Source organism: Amblyomma americanum, chromosome 1 (genome assembly GCF_052857255.1).
Source record: "Amblyomma americanum isolate KBUSLIRL-KWMA chromosome 1, ASM5285725v1, whole genome shotgun sequence".
Lineage (NCBI taxonomy): Eukaryota > Metazoa > Arthropoda > Arachnida > Ixodida > Ixodidae > Amblyomma > Amblyomma americanum.
In genome coordinates, this window is record NC_135497.1 from 508,994,233 (window position 1) to 509,011,898 (window position 17,666).

The window sequence follows — 17,666 nt, forward strand, 5'->3', positions numbered from 1 at the left end:
CAATATTGATCTGCGCCACCTACCTTTGTCAGCCTCAGAGATTCGCGATCGCAAGTAGCATGGAAAATTCCTCCAAGGTGGCGTCTCTTGTCCTATGGCGTCACCACGCTTGTACTTGCGAGATTGGCCTGTGGTGGCGATACCTGTATTTTGGTTCTTGCTATTTTCTACCTTACAAGAGCTTTGTTTTCAGTAAGAGCGGCGTTTTTGTGATCAGGAGCTGGTATTCTATCGATACAAGCCAACTTCAATTTCGCCTCAGTGTCCCTTTAAGGCTGGTTCACATGCACGCTACTGAGCGATTGAGCGGCGCGTCGCAGCGAAAATTTCCAACTTGCTGGAACCCCGCCGCTCATCGCCGCGAAGCCCCAAAACAGGTTTTTCCGCCGCGGCGGCAGGATTCGCTAGCATTTTCGCTTGCATGTGAAACGGGTTTTATTCCTGTGTGCTGCGTTGCCGCCGGATCAGTGCATGCGTCAACAAAAGCGTCATCCTAATCTCTTGGTGGGTGAAGCCAGCACGTAGCGAGAACGAATATGATCGGTTCCGAGCCCGAGCGGCGCACAAGCAGTCCTCGTGACATGTGAACAAAGCGAGACCGCCATGTGGGCTTACGCGCGTAATCCAGGCGCCCGCGGGCATATCCGCGGGGAACTGGGCTCGCGCGGAGCCATTGTCCTATTGTTAAGGAAGGGACTGCGCAACACAAACGTGGACGTGAAGAGCACAAGGACAGACGGAGACTCGCAACTGATTTTATTCACAAGGAAACACATGCCAAAAAACCTTTCTTTGTGATGCAGTTTGATCAAGATATCACGGACGCTATAATTACTTTTGTTTCTTATTAACAAAGACAGTCAACTGATCGTAGGCTAATTTAATACAATAGTTCTTCATCTCAAAAGCTCTCCAGTTAACGCAGCGGCAAACGGTTCTCCTTTTTTCTCTGCGCGTGGTGATAGACCAGCGAGTACAAGAAACAGCTCGCAGCCTGTCCAAAGCCTTCAGCCCGGGCCAGGTGTCCATCGGTCGCCTCTTCTACTCGACGCATCGGCCAAGTTCGCAGATCTGAAATTCGAGACAAGAAAAAACAATTCGGAGCCCAGCCGCAGTCGCAGTCCAGAAATCTGCCAGAACATACAGCGTCTGGCCGCTCACATATCGCAACCCATTCGAATTGAGTGGGTTCCAGGTGACCTGCAAGGCGAACTTAGACTCATCAATGACTCGGTTCCACCGCATTGACGATGCTGCCCTCATTCTCACAAGAAAGAACAGCTCCGGCGCCGGGCACGTGCTGTCGTCACTTCGTTGTGCGCAAACCCTCGCTAGCGTTCTTACCCGTGCAGAGGAGGATTCAGGTTGGGGCTGCCCTCCCGCCGGCCGGATCTCAGATGTGGTCCGAATTTCGCCACTTATATCCCCACCTAGGGTGTCCTGTCGGCCGCTCCCAAAATACTGAGGCCGATATTCATCGCTTGTGTGCTTGCCCAGCGCTGAAGTCAACGAGAATTCTTCACCTGGCAGCAGCGGGTCTCCCGCCGAACAACCCGTCCTCATATATTGCTTGAACGCAGGGCCACATCATCGCTCCCTCCTTGCATTTATTGCATCGGTCAACCTTTTTTCATTCATTTAACCCCGACCTTTTATTTTTTACCTTAACAAGTTACTTTTTTCCCTGACACTGTAAGCATCGTTATAAAAAGAAAGTTGCAACATATGCAGACATAAAGCACGAAGGTACCTAGCAACCATTAGTATTAGGAACCACCCGCGTCCGAATTGAAGTCGTATTCAAGATGCTTAGTGGGCAGCAAATCAACACCACTTGCTCACTGACAAAGCTTCCATGGCAATTGGTGACGAAGCTCATGTCAGCGCGGCTGATGATATGATAGAAACTGCGTTTTTGATGTTGCCATTGTAATATATGTTGTGTCTTATTTGACACCCCTAGACGGTCATTTCTCAATTTGAAGCGTTTTTTCAGCCCTTTTACTCCACTTTGATCAAGGCACACCACTGAGCGTGTTAGAAATTGAGGCTTCGTTTTGGGGGTTTAACGTCCCAAAGCGACTCAGGCTATGAGGGACGCCGTATTGAAGGGCTCCGCGAATTTCGACCATCTGGGGTTTTTCAACCTCCAATGACATCGCAGAGTACACGGGCCTCGAGTCTTTTACAACTATCGAAATACGACCGCCGCGGCCGGGATCGAGCCCGCGTCAGCAGCCGAGCGCCAAAACCACTGAGCCACCGCGGCGGTTTGTTAAAAAATTAAGCCTCATGTACATTACTTGTCTTCTTTTCTACGCGTGCGGGTGCCCCAAACGTCGTCCGCATTCTTTTAAACGAACATTTTGATAGCTTTATCGAACAGAGTTCTCTGCGCACGCTTCAAAAGGCTGTTCGAGGCAAATTCTAAGGAGTCTTTTTCTTTACTGCCGCCATGTTACAAATGGTTTTTTGCTCACCTGTGCCCTGTCATACCGTCTAGCTGCGTGCTACTATAAAATATTAAATGTTACTGCAAGATATCCGTGCCGGGTATGGGTGCTCTTTGATGCCATTGTTTCAAGTGGAGTAGAACGTTTTGTTTAGCGAGCCTTGCAGTCGCTTTAAAGATCGCACTTTGCTTTGGAGCAAATTAAAAAAAAGGTACTGCCTTCGGATAAGTCCGCGGTTCTCATTTTTTGTTAATATTATAAGCAACTTCAGCTTTTTGCCCCATGGTAGAATATATAACGCGAGAGTGTCCTACCTAGACATTCTATACTTCAAGGAGCCCGGGCGCGTGCTACATTGAACAAGATCTGCTTTACAAATGGGTTTATCTATACACTTCATCTTCCTTCCATCTTGCTCGACACGCAATTGCTGTTGGAGTGGTAGATTTTCTATTGCGAAGTTAACACAGCATGTGAAATGCGTAACTTAATTTTTCCAAAATTTTCAGAGCGATTACTGCTACTCCTTCACTTTTAAATAGCACTACCCATTGTTCGTGACGGCGTTCATGGTGAATACAGTAATGTCTTTGAGAAGGCAAAAAAGTACTTCGACAAGGTTTTACCTTCACTTGGTAATTCTGGAATTTTATTAACAGCATGTAGAGATCAATCTTCCAGTTGACAGGTCTTTACTATTTAAATCTTCCCCCGAGCCGTTGGTGCACCCTTCTAAACGGCGTCATTACTTCTTTGTTTCCACAACAGTAATCATGTAAACGTACCGAATATAGTTGAGTTAGGTTTTCTGCCGATAGTCTGCATTCCTATCGCCTTCGTAGAACACAGAAGCTAATCGCAAACTTTAACGTATCCATGATATCTGGAGTAGACCATAAATATTGAAATGCCCAAATTGGCAGTGATAAAGTAGCCAAATATTATATCTAAATTTTTTTCTCAATAAATAAAATGTCGAACTGCGCTGAGAGATAGGAATGCCAGAAAGGTGGTTCCAGTTATACCCTCCAGGAAATTATTGGCCCATATTATCGAATAGAAGTATATGTAAGATTTTAAAGCACTTCATACATGCACATTTAGTATTTCCTTGAAATGAGCTCATTTTTTTTCACCTTGTCGATACTGTTTCAACCGATTTTATTAGTAAGGTCTTTCTCATTGCTGGTGATGTTGGACTCGATGTTGACAGCATGTTTTCAGATTGTACTAAGGCATCTGATTCACTTTCACGAGATATACCAATCCTAAAACTGGCTGTACTTAACCTTTGCCCACGTATGTTTGAAAAGATTAAAACCTCTTTTTTCTAACTGCATTACGTTTCTTGCTGCTAATGACTAATCGCCTACTTCTTCCCCCGCAACAGCCGGTGTAGCACAGAAATCAGCTTGTGCATCGGCTTCTCCTTTTCCCTTGCTAGCATTAAGGCTTTAGCTAACCTTGCGACTTACTCTTTTATCAAGCTGTTTGCTGACCACTGACCCATGAATAACAAGACTCTCAATGTAAACAGATGAAAAAGCACAGGATTATTTTTCCGAATCGACAACATCCACACATACATTTTACATGGTAAGTTCATACTGTCCGCCTTAAATAAAAAGGCTAGTCGCATAGTCACATACTTGCATCGCAGCTTCTTAGAGCGCAGCTCATAAGCGCCCGTTCGTGGGTTGATCGGCGTTCCTCGCCGCCGCCGCCGTTGCAGTCGGCGTGAAGGCGCGCTCACACTAGCGGGAACTTCCGCAGAGGCGCAGCGTCAATGTCGCCGCTGCATCGCAGCTCCTCGGAATGACGCTCACAAGTCGCGCGTATTCTCGCTGCGGTTGTCTTGGAATGTAGATATGGGAGTTAAAAACCAACTCGCCCAGCATACAGTATTGCGGATGTAGAGAGAGGATACGTTGAGGGAGGACCCGAACGAGCAGAGAGAAAAGGAAATAGTCACGTGACACCAGAGAAGACTGCAAAGCGCGCGTTTTTCCCGTCGTCGTCTTGGTCGTCTGCCAGCTGTCCTCCCGTCATCCTTTTTGTCACGAGGATGGCTGGTTCGAACGATGAGCTGTTGGCTACGGTAAACGTACTGATACTTGTTTGCTCGCTGCTTCTGCACCGTCGCCGTGCACAGGATGCACAGACGCACCGATTTTGGGTGCGACCCATGTCCCAGGCACCGAACATACATACGTGCTTGCCGCGCAGGCTCAGAGTGGCGCCGCTCGCTCAGAGGTGGCGCCACGCGCCGTTGCACGTCGAAAGCCGGCGCGGCGCGAAAGGAATCACGCCAGCGTGCGCCTCAGGGCCCAGAAGTTTGGAGAAACAGCCCCTGTTTGCCCATGGAGAGCGCCAAACCTCGTGTGCGTTGCGTTATGCCACCTCCATTTCGCTGGAGCGTGGCGCCGCCGGGTTGGCGAGAAGAAACTGGATACCTCTGGAAACCTTACTCCTCGGCCTACTAGTGGCGAAGCAAGCCTCGGCGGAAAGATAAGAGAGCGCTTGTACAGCAGGGCCCGAATTACAGAACTCGCTCTAAAGTTGTAGAGCGTTACGTCAAAATGACGACAGCATGACGACAAGGCGAAACGTCAACGCGTGACGGAACGCGGAATCAAACAATGGCTAGTAGGGTGCCGCCCCGGAAGAGTTTATTTGCACGACAAGAGGCCAATTTGCACGGCAAGGGGCCGTATGCTAACTTTTTTATAAAAACACGCAGTGAATAAAATAAACATTGTTTTATTCTTTCATAAAAGTGTATTTCACTCTCACTGCCATGAACCAAAGCAAGAAGGACATTCACTTTTGGAAATAACTGCTTTCGTGGGTAAGTTTTGTTGCCATGAGGGCGCGCTGGCAGATGTAAACACTGAACATGGCGGCCTTCAAGAAAACAGCTGACCCCACGGCTAGTTCCTGCTTTTTTACGCGTCGTCTGAAATCAGGGTTCTATTTGGTTGTCCAAAGTGCGCGGATAACAATTATCGAAGCCAGTGAAGGTCACGGGCCTCCAGAAAGGAACCTGCACGAAATGTCGGGCCCGAAAATCGACGAAGACAACTTGAGGTAAGCCTGTGTTATTGGTTTAAAGATGTCACATGCCAAGCATATGATTTGGGTTCTATTCCTTTCGCTTTAGCAAATACAAGACGTCCACGAAGCACAGCTTGTTGGATAAAATGAACTTTTTTGGCTTCATAAACGTCTGGCACAAATGATTCAGTTGGGAAGGAGCAAGAACCAAGCAAGGCGGTTGGGCGCACGCTAACAACCTTGCTCGTTTTCGGTCGTTCTTGGCTGTGCTATAAGTTGCTGCAGCGCAGCGCACGCATATGTTCCCGTAAAAACATATTAGCCCGAACTCAGAGCAAAGGTTTTTCCCTGTTATTCCCTGCTTTCGAAAAGCGGAACAGAAACTATTCCCTGTTTGTTTTCCCCGCTGTGTTCGCTGCTGCAATTCTCTAAGCGGGAATTATAGTCTCGAAATGGCGCCAAGACGAAGAATGCCGAGCGAGCAAGAGCTTATCATATTAGAGTTTATGGAGAGCCGTCCGCTCTTGGCTCGGGCTTCTGCCGACCGAACAAACTCACACACAGCTGTTGAAAAGCGCGAGCTGTGGAACCAGCTTGCGTCGATTCTCAACAACAAGGGGTCGGCCGTTTAAAAACATGTCTGTGCCTTGCGCCTTGCTAGCACTGTTTATTCCATCTGTGGTGTATTTTAGTGTCGAAGGAGGTGCAGGAATGCATAGACAAGTGGTAGAGCATTATTGATTGCTTCTCTTTTGCTAGTGCTCGTTTAGTTTCATGGTTTGCCAGTACCAATCAGCCGCACCTTTTACCCTTTTACAGCAGAGGAGATGAACGGGGAGCCTCAGCAAGTTGTCGACAAGACACACGGAGCCCCACAGACCGTGAGTTGGCTTGCCATTATTCAAGCTCCATACTACCCTTTCTGGCAGCTGCTTGAAAGTGATAGCACTATACTCTCTGGCAGCATTTGCAGCAGTAGCCAAAATACTGCAGTGATTCTACAGTACACACAAAACTATCTCTCTCTGGCTTTGCCATGCAGTGCAGAATGTTTATTTCTCTTGCAGTGAGGCTGTGATATCTCCTAGCAGTCTAACAAATGTGCACATGAAATATGCTACAACAATGCTGCCCAAGATTGCTGTCCTGTATATTTATGTCAAGTGCTCTAACACATTGTACCAAATGTTTTGCGTATTACACCACGTGATGAGCACATTTTCTTTCCCGACAGCTACACCGGTGCCCTCGCCGCAGCCCTCACAGCAGCACACACCAGAGCCCCCACTGCAGCCCTCACCGCGCGCTACGCCTAGCCTTCTTGGGAAGCGATGGCGAGACGATGGGGCCAATGAGGTGCTGCACCAGACGCTGTATGAATCGCATCGTTTGGATTTTCTTACTGAGGCCCGGAACCGCCAGGACGCTGCTTTTCAGCAGAGCATGCTGGAGGTGTGTACTCGCTGCACACACTGCACTTTGAAGAGTCGAAGTCGTCACCTGAAGCATAAATATCAGTGCTCTCTTTTGAGCACCTCTACTTCTGTTTTGACGCCTCTAGTGGGAGGTGGTTGAGACAGCTGAGTTTATGAAACTGACACGAGTCTTCTACAACCATACATTGTCCAAAATATCTCAGCACCTGAAATTTTACATAAAGCTTAAGCGAGATCTCAAAATTGGTTGTCAGTAATAATTTGTAATTGGAAGTATTTTTACATGCAGGCCATACGGGAGGTGACAGATGCTGTGCAGGCGTCAAATGGGCAGCAAGAGCTGCTCATCCGGAACGTGAACCTACTGATGCTAATCTTACAAAAGCAGCTTGAGCCACCTGCACCACATTGAATTGTTCATATTTATTTGCATTATTTGCTTGTTTTTATTTTTATGAAAGAACATCTTCATATGTTTATATTTATTCAAGAACATTATTTACTTCTCTGCCAGGTGCACACTCATTGAACTTTTTTTAGTTTGCTTGTTAAAATTTCTGTTTTATGTGTTTATATTTATTTACATTGTCTGCTTCTCTGTCAGGTTTCTGTTTTTGTATTTATTCAAGATCATCTCTGCCATGTGCCATGGCATCATTATTTTATTTCTTGTAAGCTCTGCAGGCCCGGATGCTTCACACTATTTATTTTCTTCCAATTATGTAATTTAAGCTCTGCCAGGTGTGGAAGCCTCCTATACTCTTTTATTTTCCATTCCTTTCAAATGTTTACCTGCAGCTGTGGCAGGTGCACAAGGTGCAATTTCTAGTGCTTGTTTTCTTTCATTGCAATATGTGGGCAGGTGCAATATGTGGGGCAAAGTTGTTCTGAAGTGACTGTAGTTATGAAGGGCATCATAATATGGGGATTCTGGATAAATTTTGAACACTTTGATTTTGTGTCTGTTAAGGTTGTTTGCATGTTCCTGAGTCGTTTTTTTTTCGCATTACTTTTCCTGCTTTTCCGTAAAGTGTCCATTGTGTGCATTGTAACATGTTCTATCCTCAGTAGACCCGAGGAAAAATGAGGCTTGCCAGCATTCGTCCAAAGTCGCTTCTGAACTAGTGTTGAATGCAGGCAAAAAAAATTTGGCGGATGCTTGAGCTCCGCCTTTAAAGGTATGATGCAACAATGTTAATGGCTCTCGTGTTTGGGTCCCTTTACAACTTCAAACGCAGCCATGTTGGCATCATCGTCTGTGATACTCGTGTGTCTTGTACACGTAACATGGTTTTTTAGTTCAGTAAAATCTACAAAGAGCAATGTCTTGTGTAGCACTTGCTGTGCATTCCACCAGTTACGTAATATGTTTCAGCAAAGTGCAAACCAGGGCTACATCGGGCCTACAAGTATGCACAAAATGCCAAACCTGCGATTATTAGCATTCAAGCTGGCAATCAAGATGCAAGAGTGGCAGATCGGGCTAGTTGGTAATTTTCCATAATGCGATACAGCGCGAATAAAGACGGGGACGAAGCGAGACAAGACACCACAGCGCTGACTTCAACTGAATTTTTATTGCGGAAAGGGGATATTTATACAGGAAATGGAAGGGAACGCATGATGCCGCTAATACTGGAATTGATACGCGGGATAAGATATTTAAAGGCGAAAAGAAGAGGCTGCAACAGCTCACAAGGATGACTGCTAAAAACAAACAACAACAATCTCTGGTGTCTTGTCTCGCTTCGTCCCCGTCTTTATTCGCGCTGTATCGCATTATGGAAAGTCAAGATGCTTTTTTTATGGGCAAACAGCGCGTAAGACTTAGACGCAAAGCAAAGAAAACATAGAACGAGCGCTCATCCTGTGTTTCCTCTGCTTTCCGGCTATGTCTTTCGCACTGTTCGCTTTAAAAATGTACAGCCAACTCGCACGTTTGGCCACAGTGTAAGATACAACTGTTCTAGTGCAATCTCTGCGCAGCACTCGACAAGGCATATGTAAATCACTGTTGATGCTGCATGCTTTTGTTTCTCTGCTGTGTGTTACAGTTGGGAAACTAGTATGAACAGCTGTGGTGAAAATTATTGTGACCAATGAATAAACGTGGTGCAAAAACAAACGCTTTACTGGTGCCTAGCAGTCTCCACACCGCACTTTTTCCTCGTGCACATTCATCAAACACATAGTGACCACAAGCAACTGTTTGCCTAAATAGGCAGGTCGACGTAAGCAACGGCGAAAGACGGTGTACAAGGATGCATTTCACTTGTTGGACGAGCTGTTTCGGCGTGTATTTCGACTTGAGAAGGAGGAAGTGCAGTAGCTGTGCGGCAAGCTTGCTGATGCACTGAAAGGCATACTGGTGACCACTGCCGGTGGAGCAGCAGTTGGTGTGCGCACTTCATATCTTGCCACTGGAAGCTTTCAAGCACATGTAAGAAAAAGTAATTTACAAATGCTGGAATGTGGCTACCAGTGGCCAAGGGCATCATATCACACAGGGGCTCACGCACTAACACAGGGCAATGGCACTGCCCGTAGCAAGAGTGGCTGCGACAACTCGCCACGCCAGCACGGCGAGTCATTGCAGCCACAGCTGCCAGATGGTCTAGGGCTTACTGCCTGTGGTGCTGCTGTTGCCGCTGCTGCTGCCGCTGCTCCTGTCGCCGCACCATCTGCAGGTGTGCTTGCCTCTGCGGACGGGTTGTGCCAAAGAGGCCAATGATACGGTCTCGCATGGCTCTACCACGCAGGTAGGTCATGCGGGATCCTGTCCCCGCCAAGTACCCGGCAAGCAGAGGTGGTCCATTGTTGTCAGGGTCATCAGTAGTGTTGTCTTCGTCTGCAGCCAGGGCTTCTTCAGGACAGATGTTGTGCAACGCAGCACAAGCTGCAATGATGACCACCGCTCGCTCCGGCTCGTAGTGGAGTGTCCGGTACCTTTGAAGGCACCGGAAGCGGCTTTTGAGGACACCAATGCAGCATTCCACAACACATCGCATTGAGGCGTGTGCTGCGTTGTACTGCCCTTCTGCAGTGTTTGCACCAGGATGCCCTGACACTGGTGTGAGCAGCCACGGCTCCAGTGGATATCCACTGTCTCCTGCACGACCAAAATTTGCAGTGAACTGTGTTGTTGCCTATGTAATAAATGATTCATATCAAGCAGCTCAAAGCCAGTATGCTGAACCAGAATTCATAGGCATGCAGAAGATTCATGACTAAGGGGTACCTCTGTAAGCACAGCCTTCTAGGTTAATGATGTACTGTGATATCCTACACGACAATAACGATGTGCACACCTCTTCTGCCTTGATGTTTTACGCTTGAAATACGATTCACTTTATAACAATGTTTTTTGTGCCTCTGCACCAGCAGTAACAGTAAATACACAAAAATAAATACGATACATCATACTGTTGCATGTCATCCATGTTATAACCCGCCTCATTTAGGTATGAGCCGCTGATGTAGCTTAATACGTGCTGTCGAAGTGGCCCGATGATCAATAGGCTGCTTACCCAGAAGAAACTCGCCATCCTCCAGCAGCCCGTGCTCCACCTTCCGACGCAGCCGTGAGTAGCGCCAAGAAAAGGCATCGTGACAAGACCCCGGGCAGCGAGGGTCGACCGCAAGGATCTTCATGTCTGCGTCGCAGATCTGCGAGAAACACAGGCAGACAATCTTGGACGTGAACTTCCACTGTCGAGGTCACGGCTTTCGAACCCATGCGGTCAGAAAACCAGTCTACTCACGATCATGGTGTTCATCGCGTAGTATCCTTTGCGGCTCCAGAATGCTGCCCGGTTTGCTGGGTCTCCCCGCGGCGCTTTTATGGCAATCAGTGTTCCGTCGATGCAGCCGACGACGCCGGGGATAGTGCCGCGGGGAAGGAAGGTCGCCTTCGCTGCCGCTTTTTCTTCGGGGTGCGCCGGGAAACGCACCCAGCCCTTCTGTGGCTTTGCAGATGGCCTCAGCCACACGCCGCACGCACTTGCTCACCGTCGGTTGTGCGAGGCCGACGGTCTGCTCGTTGCCGACGCACACTTGAAAGCCCCCGGAGGCAAAAAAACGGAGAGCGCACAGCACCTGCCGCCGCACCGACAAAGCGCTCGTCCGTACGCCTCGCAGTTCGTCTGCAAGTTCGCCGCACAACCACTCCACTTTCTCCTTATCGAGTCGAAATAACCGACGGAACAGCTCGTCCGGCAAGTCATACGCGTCCTCGTACACCGTCCTTCGTCATTGCTGGCGCCGACGTTGCCGCCTCCGCCACCAATAAACAGCAGACGCCGCCGCCGCCGCCATTTTCCCTCTAAAACTCTGTAGACCGACTCTTCGCGGTCGCAAAAAACAGTCTAAAACCGCGGGCATAATTAAGTGTTCAACGTCATGCGTTTTTTCTTGTCCGTGACGCCATTGCAGCTTCCCGTGACGCAACTTTTCAAAATTGCGCCGGCGACCAATAGGAGCGGGCATTTTAGAGCGCTCTCAATTGTAGAGCGGTCGGAGCGAGTTCCGTAATCCGGGCCCAGGGGACGCTACTCGTGTGTGCGCGCCTGCCTTGGCACGATGTTACGAACAGACGCGGCGCGCCCTATACCAGGGTATTTCAGGGCAGACTAAGTAATTCTTAAAAAAAGGTTTGGTTTCGTTTATGGGGGTTTAACGTCCCAAAGCGCCTCAGGCTATGACAGACGCTGTAGTGAAGGGCTCCGGAAATTTCGACCACCTGGGCTTCTGTAACGTGCACTGACATCGCACGGTCCTCTAGAATTCCGCCTCCATCGAAATTCGACCGCCGCAGCCGGGATTGAACCCGCGTCTTCCGGGCAGCAGCCGAGCACCATAACCACTGAGCCACCGCGGCGGCTTTCAAAAATAGGAGTTTTGAAGTAAATGTATGGCTTCCGCGGCATGCTACTGCCAGGGTTGGCGGACACTAGAAAAGCTGTGAATCATCTCAACTGGGAAGATGGTTAACTAATTTCCAGTAGTGAACTTTGTAACTATGACAGTTGGAATTACAGATTTGTTAAGAGCTTTTGGTAACCGCCATACCAGATTTTAGAATTTAGAAAACGCGATTACCCTCGGCGCTGCGGTTCGATAAATTTTGGATATTTCGACTGGTTGCGTAAACTGGAGGGGTTGCTTTGTCTGCATGCTCTTCGATGCACATGTATTTTGGCACGATGATACCCAAAATTTGTTAGGTCACAGCGCCAAGGATAATCATGTTTTAGAAATTCCAAAAAACTGATATGGCGGTTACTGAAGACGGGCTACAAATCTCTAATTGCCACCAAGCCCCCAACACTAATAGTTTAAAAGTTAATTACTGCGAATTAGTTAACCAGCTTACTAGTAGGTTATTCACCGCCTTTCTGGTGTCTGCCAACACTCGCAATATCCTGCGGCAAAAGCCATATTTTTAACTCAAAAATCCTATTTTTGAAAATTACTTAGTCTTCCATGAAACACCCGGAATATATGAAGGACTTTTTAGGCCCGAAAGCACTGCGAAAACCACTGAGAGATTAAAACATAACATCTCAGCATGTCTTCCAGGAAAACGCCGATTGCCCATGTGAGATGACATTCCATTCCGCGCCGTAGTTCGTGCTTCGAAGAAGCACGCGCAAAATCATAACACCTAAAGAACTGTGCTCAAATTTCGCATTAGGATGCATCGTTATCGTCGGTGAGTTTTTTTCTGCGTTCACTTTCCCTACAAAATGCTAGTCCGTTCCAAAATGGGGTATGCACTGGCACTCTCGGGCCTTAGTCAGAATACACTCATCACTCCCATTGAAAGCCATTTAATATCACAATGTCACATGCGAAATATACAACCATTTTATCATGCCAGCGCCATCTGTATAAAAAGCGCGCTTTCTGCCTGACCTTTTAGTGAGCCGTGGATACTATCGGCTCTGCTTTGTTTGTTAAGTATACCGGCGTAGTCCTATCCTGAAAGATAAGCTTCTTCCTAGCCATTCGTTTGTCACACTCTTCGATCGGGATCATGGTCTCAAAGGTGGCTTACCACTCTGTAAATCTAACTTGCATAACGATTCCTTCATCCAAACAACCAATGACAACAGGAAACCATTTCCTGCTTCCATCACTGCAATCACTGACACCTGTCGCTTGAAGACTGTTTTATTTAAAGATGTATTTATTCACATACATCTTCTACGCCCGAAGCCCTTATTCCACGCGGGTGGCAAATAATGCTTTTATCAGGCCGGTGCAAGAAATAAAGAACACTCAAACAAGAAGTAAAAATAAAAACTCCAATGACGTAAACCGTTACACATCTATTAACAGAGACCGATATGTGATTCCACGCGGGCCAATCGGTAACATTTTGCTGGCAGACATGCTGACAGGTTCTGTTTTAGTCCCTCAGTGTGTTCGTTTTTCGTTGACCTACCGGAGAATAATATCTTTAAAGACAACGAACTAGGATTTATTTGCCACTACATAAAGAGAAAAGAAACACTGGCTGGAGAGCGTCGAAACGGGAGCCTCGCTTCTCCGAGGTCGCTGAGTGACTGGCTTTGCTGACCTTGGCAACGCGATCGTCCCCTCCGCGCAACCGGCCCTCACACACATAAATAGCTGTCATGCATCCACACCGCTTTCCCTCGGAGGGACTAATGGGCGCTTCCCAACTGTTCTTGGAAGCGGCCGAGGCGTCCTTCCCTTAGACAGTGGGCGGCACGCAATGTTGTGCCGTGAAGACATCTTGGGAGAGCGTCATTGTCTCAGAATATTTAACACAGTGGTTTCCGCAACGCTTCTGGGCATGCAAAGTATTTGCAGTTGAAAAGTGGCCGAGGCAAGCAAGTTCGCGGAAGCGTTACTGTATAAACAGCGCTGCCAGTGAGCAAATTAATTTACGCATTAATTACTAACAGCGCCTATGCTGCACTCATAGTCCAGTATGGCACGTGGCAATTTCGTCTGCGCAGCTGCCCTCAAGTTGGCCCAAGGCCCGACTTACGTCACCGCACAAATAGCGTACTCGCAAACATTACTCGCACACTCGCTTGTGCCGTTCATGTTCTGTCCCTTGTCTGTTTTATGTCGTGTTACAAGCATCCTCTCAAGTAAAATTTCCTACAAAAACGCAATTTGAGCAGTGAAAATGGCCTGTACGTACGGCATTAGGGATTTCTTGGTAGCAAGGAGTTCCTTCGGGGGCGTTATGCGTGAAATACAGAAAGCTCCCATGGACATCCGGTGGACCTTTGCACGTCACCCGACAGTAGTAGAGCGTCCTTGGGGATTGCGGCTAAACAGAAAAAAATACATTAGCAGTGGCTTAGCTCGGCTATGCCAGGATATATGTAGCGTGAGCTACGCTGAGCCCCTGAGAATCAATTGCCGCTGAGCAGCTATTTTGCTCTCCTTCTCTATGGCTATACCACACTGGCAAATGCCCCGCTATAAGTATACCCCCACTGACACCTCTGCGCATGCGCACAAAATGAGAGGCTCTATCAAGCGGCTCCGGCGCAGCGTCAGACTTGGCTACTGCGCAACGGAGGCGCACAGCTGCGCACGCACGCGCCGGCTCCAGTGCGTCTGCCGCGGCTATTGCGGCTGGAGTGCGCAGACCGACGAGGCGCGCGCGGCGGCGGCGGCTCCGGCGCGCCAGCTGTGCGCCGTGTGACGTCACTGCTCCTAGCGCATGCGCAGCATGGCTCTCCAGGAGCCACACGATACTGCTCAACCTCGGCCAGCGTAGCTCACGCTACAAAAGCAATTTCTCTTCCAATCCGATTTCTTGACGGCGGTGAAAAATGTGCGCGTAAGCAAACCTGACCACAAAGTGCATTTCAACGCACACGCAAGTCATACAAACACAGTGCAAGCTCTTCCGATTTAGCTCTGGTGTACGCAGCTGCTTTCGATCTCCCAACCCTGCGCCTTTGGCAACTGGAGCAGAAACCGAGCTACTGTGACATAATATTAAACTAAAAATGTTGCGCAGCCCAAGCAGGCATCATTTCGGAACTGTTCAGGATACGGGGGCGGGCATAAATGATTGTACTGTTGTTGGCTTATTGTGCGCAGCACTAGCGCACATCAAGTGGGGAGAAGCCGTGCAAGCGAAGCGCGTAATCGCTGGAATTAATGCCTGCTTCGGTGTGCAACGCTAGTTAGCGACAAGGTTTCCTTGTGTAAAACTTTGCAAGCGGCTCGACGAACTCTGATCATACCCTAATAGGTAACTGCGTATTTTTCCTAAAATTTTGTAGTAGTAACCGCGGCACCTTTCGCGATTCAACGGTCAAGGACCGTGGGCCGAATGAATTCTTCGCCGGTCGGCTTCTGGTGTCGCCACATACCGCGTCGCTTCCATGCAAGAGCGCAGCTTAAAGTCAAGAGAAGCTGTGAAGAGCCTTGCCCCAGTATATATTTTTGGAAGACAGTGTGGAGTATCCATCTGGCACTTGTTCACCCTTGCAAGCTGTAGAAGAAATGGCAGAAGATTTCGCGTGAAGTGCATAATCTCAGCACTTGTTAGATGAATAGGCATAAGGGCATACAGAAGGCATGTTCACGACAGCAATTGTCCACTGGCAGCGCACTTATTTCTTCCTTACATCTAATGTAGGGGGATCGCAGCCAGTCTCGCTGCAATTAACCTCATCCATGTTTCTCAACTAAAGCGTGTTGACGTTGGGTAAAAACTTGTTATGCTTGTTCTTCACACGGTGCGTATGGCGCTCGTTTTCTCAACATATATATATATATATATATATATATATATATATATATATATATATATATATATATATATATATATATATATTATCACCAAAAAGTGAAAAACATAACACGATTTAATTCACGACGTTTCGGCTGGAGGACTGGACTTTTTCGAGTGTAGTACAGCGTTTGAAACACACAGCTTTTATAGAGCGTGCGCGAAGTAGAAAGAGCAGAGCACGAGTTCAAACAACTAGGAAGAGGGGGAAGAGACCTGGAAGGAAAAAATCTACAAAAGAAGAGAGAGAATCGGTGAGAATCTAAGAACGCGATCTCCTAATGGCCGATTCACACGACAGTCCGTTCGCCATTAGGAGATCGCCTTCTTAGATTGTCAACAATTCCCTCTCTTCTTTTGTAAATTTTTTTCTTCCTGGTCTCTTCCCCCCCCCCCTCTTCCTAGTTGTTTGAACTCGCGCTTTGCTCTAACTTTGTTCCTCGCGCACACTCTATAAATGCTGCGTGTTTCAAACGCTGTACTACACTCGAAAAAGACTGGTCCTCCAGCCGAAACGTCGCGAATTAAGTCCTGTTATGTTTTTCAAGTTTTAGTGATTTTATATTGTATTGACCAATCAGCTGCCAGAAATCACTTTTGGTATATATATATATATATATATATATATATATATATATATATATATATATATATATATATATATATATATATATATATATATATATATATATATATATATATATATATATATTGTAACGTGCTTCCACAGAACCTCGACGGAAGAAGCAGAAGATGAAGGACTGACCCGCGGAGAAAGAGGAAGAAAAAGAGAGAGCTGAAGGACGCTGCTAGGCTTCCTGCTTCCATCCTGCTTCGACCGGTCCCCTCTTTGAATAAACCCCCGTGCGTGCAAAGCACGTAACAGGTTGGTGAGAGGTGCCGGGTATCGACCACGGAGCATTCCATCTACCGAAGGAGCCGTAGACTCGCAGGCTTCCCACCACTGCCATCGGACATGCCTGGAGACGACAATGCTGAGCAACCCGGGCTATCCACAGCGAACAACTGGCCACATTATCGAGAGCCCCGCACATTTTTTGGAAAACCTGAAGAGGACGTTGACGAGTGGCTGAAACACTACGAGCGGGTGAGCAAATACAATCGATGGAACGCTGCTACTAAACTGGCTAACGTTGTGTTTTTCCTTGCCGCCACTGCCCTTGACTGGTTCGACAATCATGAGGATACACTGAGTTCATGGGCTACCTTTACGACCGAGATAAAGAAAAATTTTGGGGATGAATCGGCAAAGAAGAAGCGTGCGGAACAGACATTGCTTCACCGCGCGCAAGTACCCGGAGAAACTTGCACGGCATACATCGAAGCCATCTTAAAGTTATGCAAGCTAGTTAACTCCAGAATGCTTGAAGAAGACAAAAGGAAGATGTTTACAATTTCCTGATTAGCAAAGAGAGCCTGAGCACCACCGCTGACGTTATAGAACATTGCAGAACATTTGAAGCTCTTAAGCTGCGTCGAATCACCCCTAAATTCGGAAGATTGGCCAATGTCACCTCTATAGCCAGTGTTGAAGCCAGTCCTCCAAATTCTATGGCTGATATGATTCGAGAGATTGTGCGCGAGGAATTCTCCAGATCCCGGGATACCTTCTGCCACACACAATATCTGCGGCACAGTTCTGCACCGGAGGAAGATGTTGCCGCCCTGTCGACTCCGTGGGCTCCACCCAACGGCACTTTGCCCATGGACGATCGGAACATTGCCCAACGTTATCGCCACCAGCCGACAGAAAGGAGGCCCACCTACCCAGAAGACGTGGTTCGTCAGCAGCGAGATCCTGGCTTCAGCCAACGTCGCGACTTTGTTCGCCAGGACTCTTATGGCGGTCGCTGGCGCTCTCAACCTTTGTGCTACCGGTGTGGCATTGCAGGGCATATCGCTAGATATTGC

At 47.8% G+C, this 17,666-nt stretch overlaps 1 long non-coding RNA gene across 1 annotated transcript in view; it reads right to left on the reverse strand.

The window, feature by feature from the left end:
• Window positions 1–826: 826 nt before the first annotated feature.
• The window catches only part of LOC144106700 (uncharacterized), a 30,199-nt gene continuing 13,359 nt past the window's right edge, over window positions 827–17,666 (reverse strand). The window contains exons 3-4 of the long non-coding RNA XR_013309097.1: window positions 14,121–14,252; window positions 827–1,071 (exon numbers count right to left, since the gene is read on the reverse strand). This is a non-coding gene — a long non-coding RNA (uncharacterized LOC144106700). The remainder of the gene's footprint in view (window positions 1,072–14,120; window positions 14,253–17,666) is intronic.